At 50.1% G+C, this 12,163-nt stretch overlaps 1 protein-coding gene across 2 annotated transcripts in view; it reads left to right on the top strand.

Annotated features, from left to right (window-relative positions):
• The window catches only part of TBC1D17 (TBC1 domain family member 17), a 556,250-nt gene that overhangs the window by 188,381 nt on the left and 355,706 nt on the right, over nt 1–12,163 (top strand). The window lies entirely within an intron of this gene.

Here is a 12,163-nt window from a genome sequence, read left to right as displayed (position 1 = left end):
ATCTAAAGCGTAGAGGGCAAGAAGGAGAGTTTTAGGAAGCATGGATGATGGCTGGTAGGACAGAAGTCAAACAGAACTGAAAACAGGCAGGGTAATATATGATGACACATCTCAGTGACACGTGGCTAAGATCATGTTGCTCTGAAGTCTAGCAGGCATAGTGTCCGACTGTGCAGAAGGTAAGCAGGGCTTAATAGAGGTAGGAATCTAAAATCAGAGGCGTTAAGGCATTGCGAAAATGTAATGCTATCTGGCATGGTATGATTCAGCATCAAGCTGCCAATTAATTTTCCTGCTTTGTGTACTTAGGATCTTTTTATTTAATTATTCAGTTAGTATTTCCTATTGTTATTTTTAAATGTATAATATCACCTCCCTGGGGATAATGAAATGAATACGAAAAATTATATGGAGGCTGAGTTTCTGTTTGTATATTTTGTGTTTGAATCCTTTGCAAAAAAAAGGAATCTGAACCCAACAAAGACACATAAAGCTAAACTAATAATTATTTTCCCCGTCCACTGGAATCCCATATCTAGTTATACTTCATCAGGATAAGGTTACACCTGTCCTCCTGTGTGAGTGCACTGTTGCTTGTAATGATGATGTGGGCATCTTCTTTGTACATGCATAGTCCACATTCTATTGAAACCAGACAGGACTTGGTTAGGTTTCAGGAGAATGCTGGCTAAAGTCCTAAAAGCCTAGATGCATGCAAAAGAGTTATGCAATACGTATAGCATGGTAAAATTGTCATATATGCCTTAAATGCATTGCTGAATAGGATCTCCTTCGATCACGCCACCAACTCAGCATCAGGAGTTTGTCATTCTTTAAAAACAAGTGAGATACAGAACGTTCACTGTTGTCACTATTTTATTTAACTTGTGACCCGTGTTCCATGTCTGTTAACTACCGGAAGCAAACAAGATTCCTTAATTTCCTTGGCACATTTGGTAGCATGGCGAATGCAAGAGAAGTACTTAAAGACGGTAGGTGGGTTGGTGTAGATACAAGCTACTACAGTGTGGCACTGTTAGACCTGTCAGCCCTTTGGGTGGTCCCTCCTCATCATTATTTATTTTGTCCCACTTTTGCCTCAAACCCTGTTAGTATTTTTTCCTTTTTGGGAACCACCAGACTTTTTAGTATTGATGCAGATTCAGGGAGCCATTTTATCTACCCCTGGAACTTCTGTCTGAGGGCCTGGAGCACAAAATGGAGGCCACCCATTGTCACCTGTGACATCACTGGAACCTACTAGAACCTTCTGCAACATTCTGGAACCCTGTGACAGTTGGAGGCGGTTTAGAATGTTGGGAAGCTAAGTCAGAGTTGACAGTTGGAGCTGGCAGTTGGCACCTGACTGGTGAAGAGAGAGGAGCACAGAACTGAAGGAGGAAGGAGTGAGGCAACAGGGGTGGAAACTTGTGCCTGGAGTGGGGTCCAGAAACCTACCCTTGATACTAGTCCCTGCTGACTGAGCCCAGCCTAGAGCCCTGTGTGGGAGAAAGCAAGAAAAACCATCTTAAGGACCTGGACAGCCGGAACAGGCCTTAAAAGTAAAGAACAGCAAGTTCCTGACCTGGTTACTGGTAACTTCCTGAAGTCCGACGTCGAGAAGCCTGGAGACCTGGAGCCCGAGGTGGAGAAGCGGCGCTGACTGGAAAGCAGACGTCGTACCCGGAGCCGCCAGAGGTCGAGAGAGGGCGCCGACGGAGGCCGTGGAGACACCAGAGGTCGAGGAGGAAGTCACCTGAGGTCGAGTGCGCGGCGTCGACGGGGGAGTGAAGTCCGCCCTCCGGAGTCGCCGGAGACCGAGGTGAAGCGTGCCGGAGGTCGGGAGTGGAGATCGCACTCCGGAGTCGCCGGAACCTGAAGAGAAGCGTGCCGGAGGTCGGGAGTGGAGATCGCACTCCGGAGTCGCCGGAACCTGAAGAGAATCGTGCCGGAGGTCGGGAGTGGAGGTCGCGCTCCGGAGTCGCCGGAACCTGAGGAAAGGAGCACCGGAGGTCGGGAGTGGAGATCGCACTCCGGAGCCGCCGGAAGTCGACATCAAGCCAAGGCCGCCCGACGTCATCGAACCGAGGCCGCCGACATCGAACCGGAACCGCCTCCCGGCGTCGACAAGAACTGTCATTGAGCCGAGGCCGCCGACATCGAACCGGAACCGCCTCACGGCGTCGACACGACTCCAGCGGCGTCGGAACTTCATAAAAAGGGCAGTAAGTGGAATAGAGGGCGCCTAAGGCCCTGTGAAGCCCTAAGAGACCATCCTAGAGGCTAGAGAGGTGCTGGAACCAGTTTGATAGTGCCAGGGGTGAGCTGAGACTAATACAGAGGGGTTGTGTAGTGTGGGAGAGCCAGATCTCTAGATTCCCCCTTGATCTACCTCAGTTTAGGCCTCAGCCTTGTCCAAGCCAGGTAGTACACCCCGCAGGTCATCCAAAACTCTACAAGCTGGGATTGGGCCAAATCATCCCATAGTACCTCAGGAATGTGAACTGATTTTCAAGTGTCACTGTTGGCTTTTATTATTTATTGAGAGCACTGTATTTATTGTATTCATCCTATTTATTGCCTCACAGTATTTATTGTTTCACAGTATTTATTGTCGCACAGTATTTATTGTCTCGCAGTATTTATTGCCTCGTAATATTTAATTGCCTTTTATGTAATGCACTTATATTTATGCCTTGATTATTTATGATCTACCTTATTTATTGAATCGTTGAAGTATTATTTATTTGACTTACCCTTCCACAGGAAAAGCCTTGTGTACTGTGATTGTATTATTATTTATTTAATCAGCAACTAAGAGAAAAGAAGATAAAGAGATATATTTTCAGTATAATTTTTAAGGTGTAGTGTCGTTTTTGGAACGGATGCACGCATGTTTATTGTGTGGGTATGACGTATGCTTAGCACGGTGCCTGATCCCTGACCACTCGAGCCAAGCTACCACAGTGTATGTCTGGGAGAACACCACCACCCTTCCGGTGTGGGAGTGTTTTTCTAACATAATTGGTGTTCAGTGGTGGGATAGAGCTGTGCCTACGTATACTCGACAATAACTGTGGGTAGTCCATAGGCCTACACCGGGAGTTTTCTCCAAGCGGCCTTCCTAATTGTGAGTTTTTGTTTTTTCCAAATTTACTCTGGTGGTGGGAGGAGGTATTATATAAGGTACCCCCCTGCATAGCTTCTGCAAATAACTGTCCTCTGACCTGAGTGGGCAAAATGGAGTTTGTGCTAGAAGACCTGGAAACCTATACTGTGGCCCAACTCAGGGAGTTTTGTCAGCGGGAGGGGGTGTATTGTCCCCCAGGAGCAAAGAAGGGTGCACTCCAAACCAGCTTAAGGGCTTGGGGGGAGGCACGACGAGAAAGCAAGGCTGAGGAGGAGGACAGGGATAGAGAGCCCGACAGTGAGGGAGCTGGTTTGTACCAACCTGAGGTGGGGAACCTGTTAGCGGGGCCCAGGACACTTTCTAGGAAGGGCAGCAGTGCCTCTAGCGGTGGCTTGTCTGAAGTGGAGTTAACAGACCGGAGGGAGAAAAGACAGCTCACATGGGACTTAGCAAGGCTGGAGAAAGAGAAGGAGGAACAGAGGATGGCTCATGAGCTAAGGCTGAAAGAGATAGATCTTCAGATCCTACGAGCCGGGGCACACCCTATTCCTAATGGTGGCAGCGAAGAAAGAGAGTTCACCAGGGAACCAAAACCCTATTTGCCGAAGGACCTAGTGGCTAGCTATGGTGTGGGCGACGATATTGCCAAGTGGCTAGCGGCCTATGAGGTCTCATTAAGGGCCCATGGGGTTCCAGAGAAGTACTGGGGAGGGGGATTGTACAGGTACATGCCTCCAGCTGGTAGGGATGCATTATTGGCCCTAGAGCAGGATGAGCAGACCCACTACCCCACCATGAAAGTGGCGCTCATACGAAAGTTTGGACTAACACCCGAGAAATACAGACAGAAGTTCCGGGGTAGCCACAAACTGGGTACACAGAATTGGGTGGACTTCCTGGATTATGCAAAGAAGGCATTAGAGGGTTGGATTCAGGGCAGTGAAGTGAGGAACTACGAGGGGTTGTTTGATTTAGTATTGAAGGAACACCTGCTCGAAAAATGTTTCCCTGAACTGCGTCAACACCTGGTGGATAGCAAGCTGACCAATCCCCGGAAGCTTGCTGAGGAGGCGGACATTTGGGCTAGTACCCGGGTGTCCACAAGGGGGACTGGAGGGGATACTCAAAAGGCCGGACAGGGCGCCCCCCAGAAGAAAGAGGGAGGGGAAAAGAAAAAGGAGTTCTCCAAAGGCCCCCAAAATAATTTCCAAGGTAAGGGAACAGGATTCACCCCTAGGGCTAACCCACCCAGAAACCCTAATCCTGGCCAGAGTCAGCAGCCAAGGGTTGTCCATTGCTTCGAGTGCGGTGGCGTTGGACACTATAAGGGAGATGCGAAGTGCCCAAAACGACCACCCCCTCCCATTGGAGGAAAGACCCCCGGAGTAGCTAGTGTAGTGCTCGGGGAGGAGATGCCTTTAATTAAGGGAAGGGAGTGGGCGGGTGTCACTTTAGTGTCCCTGGGAGAACGGGAGATGGTTCCTAAGATCCAGGTGCCCGCAAATACCGCAAAGTATGGGCAGTGGGTCACCATCAACGGCCAAAGAGGGGAGGCTCTGAGAGACACAGGAGCCAGTATGACTATGGTGCGTAGCCAACTGGTGTCTCCAGAGCAGGTAATTCCCGATGTACTCCACCCTGCCGCGATGGCTGACGGCAGAATGGGCCACTATCCGGTGGCCGTGGTTCCCTTTGAATTGGAAGGGGTTGCAGGTTCACTTCGAGTTGCCGTAAGCCCTGCTGTGCCAGTCGATTGTCTGCTAGGGAATGACATGGAGCACAATGCTTGGAAAGAGGTGGAATACCGGACTCACACTGAGATGCTGGGTACACCTGTCTGGGCCTGTGTGAGCACAGGGTCCGCGACTACCCGGAGAGGGAGTTCGTTCAGGCTGGAGCCTGGAACAAAGGCCCAGCCAGCTGCCGATCAAGGGAAGAACCGAGGACGGGAGGAGCCTGCCTCGGCATCCGCGCCCCGTGTGACGGATAGGCCACCGGAGGTGGTGGACCAGGAGTCCGCGGTGGGGGATGTTACCAAACTGGAGGACCTACCCATCCCGGCCGAGTGGCACGTGGAGGGAGGCCCGTCCAGGGAGGAATTCTGCCAGGGCCAGAAGGAGTGCCCTACCCTTGAGGGACTGAGGCGACAGGCCAAAGCCCAGGCAGCAGGGAACGTTGAAGGGAACTACAGTGTTTACTGGGAGGATGGCCTCCTCTACAGTGAACCCAAGGCACCCCTACATGGATCGTCACGAGCCTTGGTAGTCCCTCAACGTTATCGAGCCTTCCTTCTGGAGTTGGCTCACGAGATCCCTTTGGCAGGACACCTGGGGCAAGACAAGACCTTCGCCCGTCTTGTCCCACACTTTTATTGGCCTCAGATGAAAGTGTCGTCCGACACCTACTGCCGGACATGTGTGTCTTGCCAAGCCAGTGGGAAAACAGGGGTGAAGCTGAAAGCTCCCCTGGAACCACTTCCTGTCGTTAGCACCCCCTTTGAAAGGGTGGGCATCGACATTGTGGGTCCGTTAGATCCACCTACTACAGCTGGTCACAGGTTTATCCTGGTTCTGGTGGATCATGCCACACGGTACCCAGAGGCAATACCTCTGAGGACCATTACAGCACCTGTTGTGGCTAGGGCCCTGATGGGAATCTTTACCCGAGTGGGTTTTCCCAAGGAAGTTGTGTCCGACAGGAGGACCAACTTCATGTCAGCGTACATGCGGGCCATGTGGAAGGAGTGTGGAGTGACCTACCGGTTCACCACTCCTTACCACCCTCAGACCAATGGTCTGGTGGAGAGGTTTAACAAAACCTTGAAAGGCATGATCAGAAGTCTGCCTGAAAGCCTGCGGAGGAAATGGGACGTCCTCCTACCCTGTCTATTGTTTTCCTACAGGGAAGTGCCACAGAAGGGAGTGGGCTTCAGCCCCTTCGAGCTTTTGTATGGGCACCCTGTGCTTGGACCTCTCAGCCTGGTGAGAGACGGATGGGAAAGAACTCCCAGAAAGCTTCCCCAGGACATGGTGAGCTACATGCTGGCCTTCCGGAGCCAAATGGCTAAGTTGTGGAAGCAAGCTTCTGACAACTTGGAGGCCAGCCAAGCAGTAATGAAGGCGTGGTATGACCACAACGCTCACCCGGTGGAATTGGAGCCTGGCCAGAAGGTGTGGGTGATCGAACCAGGAGAGCTTAGCGCCCTCCAGGATCGCTGGTCAGGACCCTTTGAGGTATTGGAGAAGAAGGGTAAGGCTACCTACTTGGTGGATCTTAAGACCCCTCGTCAGCCCCTACGGGTGCTGCATGCCAACCGCCTCAAACCCCACCACGAGAGGCCCGAAGTCATTTTGATGATGGTGACTGACGGAGCAGAGGACGTGGAAAGCGAGCCTCTCCCCGATTTGTTTGCGTCTCAAGAGAAGGATGGGTCGGTGGAGGGAGTGATTCTCTCCCCATCTCTAACTCCTGAACAGCAGGAGGACTGCCGCCAGGTCCTGGGACAGTACTCTTCGTTGTTCTCCCTTGTTCCGGGTAGGACTCACCTGTGCGTCCATGACGTGGACACAGGAGACAGCCCACCTGTGAAGTCCAAGATCTACCGGATGTCAGACAAGGTGAAGGCCAGCATTAACAGTGAAGTCACTAAGATGCTGGAGCTAGGAGTGATCGAACCTTCCAGCAGCCCCTGGTCCAGTCCGGTGGTGTTAGTACCAAAAGCTGCACCACCGGGTGCCCAACCGGAACTGAGGTTCTGTGTGGACTACCGGGGACTGAATTCAGTAACCAAAACTGATGCTCATCCGATCCCTAGGGCGGATGAATTGATTGACCGGCTGGGAGCTGCCCAATATCTAAGTACCTTTGACCTTACTTCTGGGTATTGGCAGATCTCTTTGACTGATGGAGCAAGGGAAAGGTCAGCCTTCTCCACGCCCAATGGCCACTACCAGTTCTGTGTGATGCCCTTTGGGCTCAAGAACGCACCTGCCACGTTTCAGCGCCTGGTAAACCAGATCCTCACCGGAATGGAGAGTTTCTCTGCTGCTTATCTGGATGACATAGCCGTCTTCAGTAACAGCTGGGAGGATCACTTGCGTCACCTGCAAGCTGTTCTCCAGGCCCTGAGACAAGCTGGGTTAACGATCAAGGCCAGCAAGTGCCAGATCGGGCAGGGGTCGGTAGTGTACCTGGGACACTTGGTGGGTAGGGGAGCGGTGCAACCCCTCCAGGCGAAGATCGAGGCCATCATGGCCTGGGAACCCCCCAAGACACAGACTGAGGTCCGAGCTTTTCTAGGCCTCACGGGATACTACCGCCGCTTCGTGAAGGGGTACGGAACCATTGTAGCCCCCCTCACGGAGCTCACGTCCAAGAAACAACCTCGACGGGTAGTCTGGACGGAGGCTTGTCAGCAGGCCTTCGTGAAGCTGAAGCAAGCCATGTGCGAGGCCCCGGTCTTAAGGGCCCCAGACTTTTCCAAGAAGTTCATTGTCCAGACAGATGCATCAGAACATGGCATTGGGGCAGTGTTATCGCAACTCAATGAAGAGGGTCTGGATCAACCTGTGGTCTTCCTATCCCGGAGACTACTTCCCAGGGAACAGAAGTGGAGTGCCATAGAGCGTGAAGCCTTTGCCGTGGTATGGGCTCTGAAGAAGTTGCGGCCATACCTGTTTGGCTCGCACTTCCTAGTTCAGACCGACCACAGACCCCTTCGTTGGCTGATGCAGATGAAGGGGGAGAATCCCAAGTTGTTGAGGTGGTCTATCTCCCTACAGGGAATGGACTTTCAGGTGGAACATCGGCCTGGAGTGGACCACGCCAATGCAGACGGTCTCTCAAGGAATTTCCGCCTTAGTGATGAGAACTCCCAAGGGGTTGGGTAGCTCTCCCCACTTTCAGCTGGGGGGGACGCGTGTTAGACCTGTCCCACTTTTGCCTCAAACCCTGTTAGTATTTTTTCCTTTTTGGGAACCACCAGACTTTTTAGTATTGATGCAGATTCAGGGAGCCATTTTATCTACCCCTGGAACTTCTGTCTGAGGGCCTGGAGCACAAAATGGAGGCCACCCATTGTCACCTGTGACATCACTGGAACCTACTAGAACCTTCTGCAACATTCTGGAACCCTGTGACAGCTGGAGGCGGTTTAGAATGTTGGGAAGCTAAGTCAGAGTTGACAGTTGGAGCTGGCAGTTGGCACCTGACTGGTGAAGAGAGAGGAGCACAGAACTGAAGGAGGAAGGAGTGAGGCAACAGGGGTGGAAACTTGTGCCTGGAGTGGGGTCCAGAAACCCACCCTTGATACTAGTCCCTGCTGACTGAGCCCAGCCTGGAGCCCTGTGTGGGAGAAAGCAAGAAAAACCATCTTAAGGACCTGGACAGCCGGAACAGGCCTTAAAAGTAAAGAACAGCAAGTTCCTGACCTGGTTACTGGTAACTTCCTGAAGTCCGACGTCGAGAAGCCTGGAGACCTGGAGCCCGAGGTGGAGAAGCGGCGCTGACTGGAAAGCAGACGTCGTACCCGGAGCCGCCAGAGGTCGAGAGAGGGCGCCGACGGAGGCCGTGGAGACACCAGAGGTCGAGGAGGAAGTCACCTGAGGTCGAGTGTGCGGCGTCGACGGGGGAGTGAAGTCCGCTCTCCGGAGTCGCCGGAGACCGAGGTGAAGCGTGCCGGAGGTCGGGAGTGGAGATCGCACTCCGGAGTCGCCGGAACCTGAAGAGAATCGTGCCGGAGGTCGGGAGTGGAGGTCGCGCTCCGGAGTCGCCGGAACCTGAGGAAAGGAGCACCGGAGGTCGGGAGTGGAGATCGCACTCCGGAGCCGCCGGAAGTCGACATCGAGCCAAGGCCGCCCGACGTCATCGAACCGGAGCCGCCCGAAGTCGACATCGAGCCAAGACCGCCCGACGTCATCGAACCGAGGCCGCCGACATCGAACCGGAACCGCCTCCCGGCGTCGACAAGAACTGTCATTGAGCCGAGGCCGCCGACATCGAACCGGAACCGCCTCACGGCGTCGACACGACTCCAGCGGCGTCGGAACTTCATAAAAAGGGCAGTAAGTGGAATAGAGGGCGCCTAAGGCCCTGTGAAGCCCTAAGAGACCATCCTAGAGGCTAGAGAGGTGCTGGAACCAGTTTGATAGTGCCAGGGGTGAGCTGTGACTAATACAGAGGGGTTGTGTAGTGTGGGAGAGCCAGATCTCTAGATTCCCCCTTGATCTACCTCAGTTTAGGCCTCAGCCTTGTCCAAGCCAGGTAGTACACCCCGCAGGTCATCCAAAACTCTACAAGCTGGGATTGGGCCAAATCATCCCATAGTACCTCAGGAATGTGAACTGATTTTCAAGTGTCACTGTTGGCTTTTATTATTTATTGAGAGCACTGTATTTATTGTATTCATCCTATTTATTGCCTCACAGTATTTATTGTTTCACAGTATTTATTGTCGCACAGTATTTATTGTCTCGCAGTATTTATTGCCTCGTAATATTTAATTGCCTTTTATGTAATGCACTTATATTTATGCCTTGATTATTTATGATCTACCTTATTTATTGAATCGTTGAAGTATTATTTATTTGACTTACCCTTCCACAGGAAAAGCCTTGTGTACTGTGATTGTATTATTATTTATTTAATCAGCAACTAAGAGAAAAGAAGATAAAGAGATATATTTTCAGTATAATTTTTAAGGTGTAGTGTCGTTTTTGGAACGGATGCACGCATGGTTATTGTGTGGGTATGACGTATGCTTAGCACGGTGCCTGATCCCTGACCACTCGAGCCAAGCTACCACAGTGTATGTCTGGGAGAACACCACCACCCTTCCGGTGTGGGAGTGTTTTTCTAACAGGCACAATTTGAAAGAAAGCAACAGGTCCAGCCTCCAGTCATCTGTGAAAGGGTACTCTTATATACTTAAATAAGGTAACAATGCTGGATATAGATGTGTAATACTTTTTGACCACGAATCGAATAACAATAAATATTAATGCCACAACAGTTTAAAAGGTTCAAAGATAGTATTTTGCACATCCTTGAAAGAGAGGGATACAGAGACAACCTTTACGATGTGTATTATAAGCATGTGCCCTAAATTACAATGTGCCATATAAAATGTATTAGCAACAATCCAAATGCATTAACACATAGTGTGATACAGTGCAAAACAAAAGGACAGGTCTACTCATGTCATTTCTGTGCTCTTCTAGTAGACTGGTCTTACAAAAGTTTACACGCTTTTCTGCTAGTACTTGTTCAACTGATCTGGCTCTAACAACTCAGGGTGAAGATGATACAAATGGCCCTATATTGGCCTTGTGTGGTGATATGTAGGCCTTCCTATCACAAAAAATAACATGAGGCTTTTTGTGCAGTCCACATGTCCCTATTCAAGATGTGTGGTAAAATCCTATATCACAGCTTTCTATGTCTGAGCTTGACCATCTGACTTCTTAGTACCTCTATTACAGCCACTTTGCCTACCACAAAACAGCATGAATGTCTTGAGGGATGTAGAACGTCCATCTGCAAGAACTTCATAAGCCATGAAGTGGTAGAGGCAAATCCAAGAATTAGCCTGGCGGGAGATGGTACCAACTTCATCTGGCTAAATCAGACCTGTATTCTCCTTTTGTAAAAGCACACTTATGTACCATTACCAATTAGTAGAAATGTCCATGCCAGGCAACATCTTTTGCTATTCTATTGATAAAAGATTTTTTGAAGAGCCTCAAAAAATCGTCCTTTCTGTTCAGGAGCCATTTTATTTCTGGGAATTAAATGTGCTTCTATATAAACTGATGTGCCCCTCTTTTTAACCAATTTATAAGCCAGATCTTTAATTCTTCTTGTGGAAGGCGGCTTTCTTCATGGTCACATCATTGGGCAGGAGGGAAAGTGGCAATCCAAATCCTAGGTTCTTATAAATGTAGTATGTTGATTCATCACAGTAAGGTTTCTTATGCCCCTTTACAAGACTTGCTTCTAAAAGTAATTTTAGATTTCCATTTAAAACCACTTTTTTGAGAGAGGTCAGGCTTCCCCCCCTTCCTGTGCTAAGTGTCGGCTTCCCCTGTCTTGGTTACAATCATATATTATCCCTCTTCTATGTTGCTGGCAGTGGAGAGGACCTTTTGTCAGTGTTGTGTTAAATTATAAAAACACCTTGAACAGCTCAAACTGGTCTTACCTTTGGCTCCCTGTTCCTAAAGCTCACGTAAACTGAAACAAAGAATAACCATTCGCGTATTGTTAATTGAGAAGCTGCTTTAAACTTTGAACAAAGGTGACATTTGTTTGGCGTAGACTTTCAGCTCTGGTCTGTAAATGAGAATGAATAGTGGCTCTCTTTGTGCCAGTAACATGTACATTTTCTGTACTACGAGGAGATGTTGTACATAAGCCCAGAACAGATACATTACCAGGAGTAGAACCGTTTAGGCTGAAGCCATATCTGAATTCCTGGGGACCCTAGTTTCTGTGGTCCTGTGGAGAAGTGTGGCTGAGCTGCCCTGTTAGGACAGAAACTGCCCTGAGCTCTTGAAGGTTTGGCAATTGCCCTAAAGACCACTAGGGAGTCACAAGATCTCTGCAGTCCAGTTATTCTGGAAGTAGTGCAAAGAGAAAAGGCCTCAGACTCATGTCGCCTCAAACGTGGAAGTCTAAAAACTATTTCCTGGTTTATCACTGGTAATTCTCTTTCTTTGCCAACTGATGGGCTGGATGTGAACATACAGCAGCATAAAGTGTGCCTCACTAATCCCCCTTCTTCTTGTCCCAGCAACATTCGCCATCTTTGGTTAATTGAAAGGTAGTTTTGCTAGAGTGCTGGTGCACACTTCCACGCTGTGGATGTGCTGGTCTCTGCGTTAGCATGTATGCATATGCAGGTAAAGTGTTTTTGAGTAAGAGGGCGGCCTTTGTGGGGCATTTCAACCTGCTTTGTTGAGAAGGTGCGTAATCCAGCTAGGAGAGCAGATGCAAACTCGCCAACATTAAATTTGATGGCAGATCTTCGCCGTTCTG

The sequence above is a fragment of the Triturus cristatus genome, chromosome 7, assembly GCF_964204655.1.
Source record: "Triturus cristatus chromosome 7, aTriCri1.1, whole genome shotgun sequence".
Taxonomy (NCBI): Eukaryota; Metazoa; Chordata; class Amphibia; order Caudata; family Salamandridae; genus Triturus; species Triturus cristatus.
Note: the sequence above shows the minus strand (reverse complement) of the source record. Positions and strands in the feature narration are given on the sequence as shown.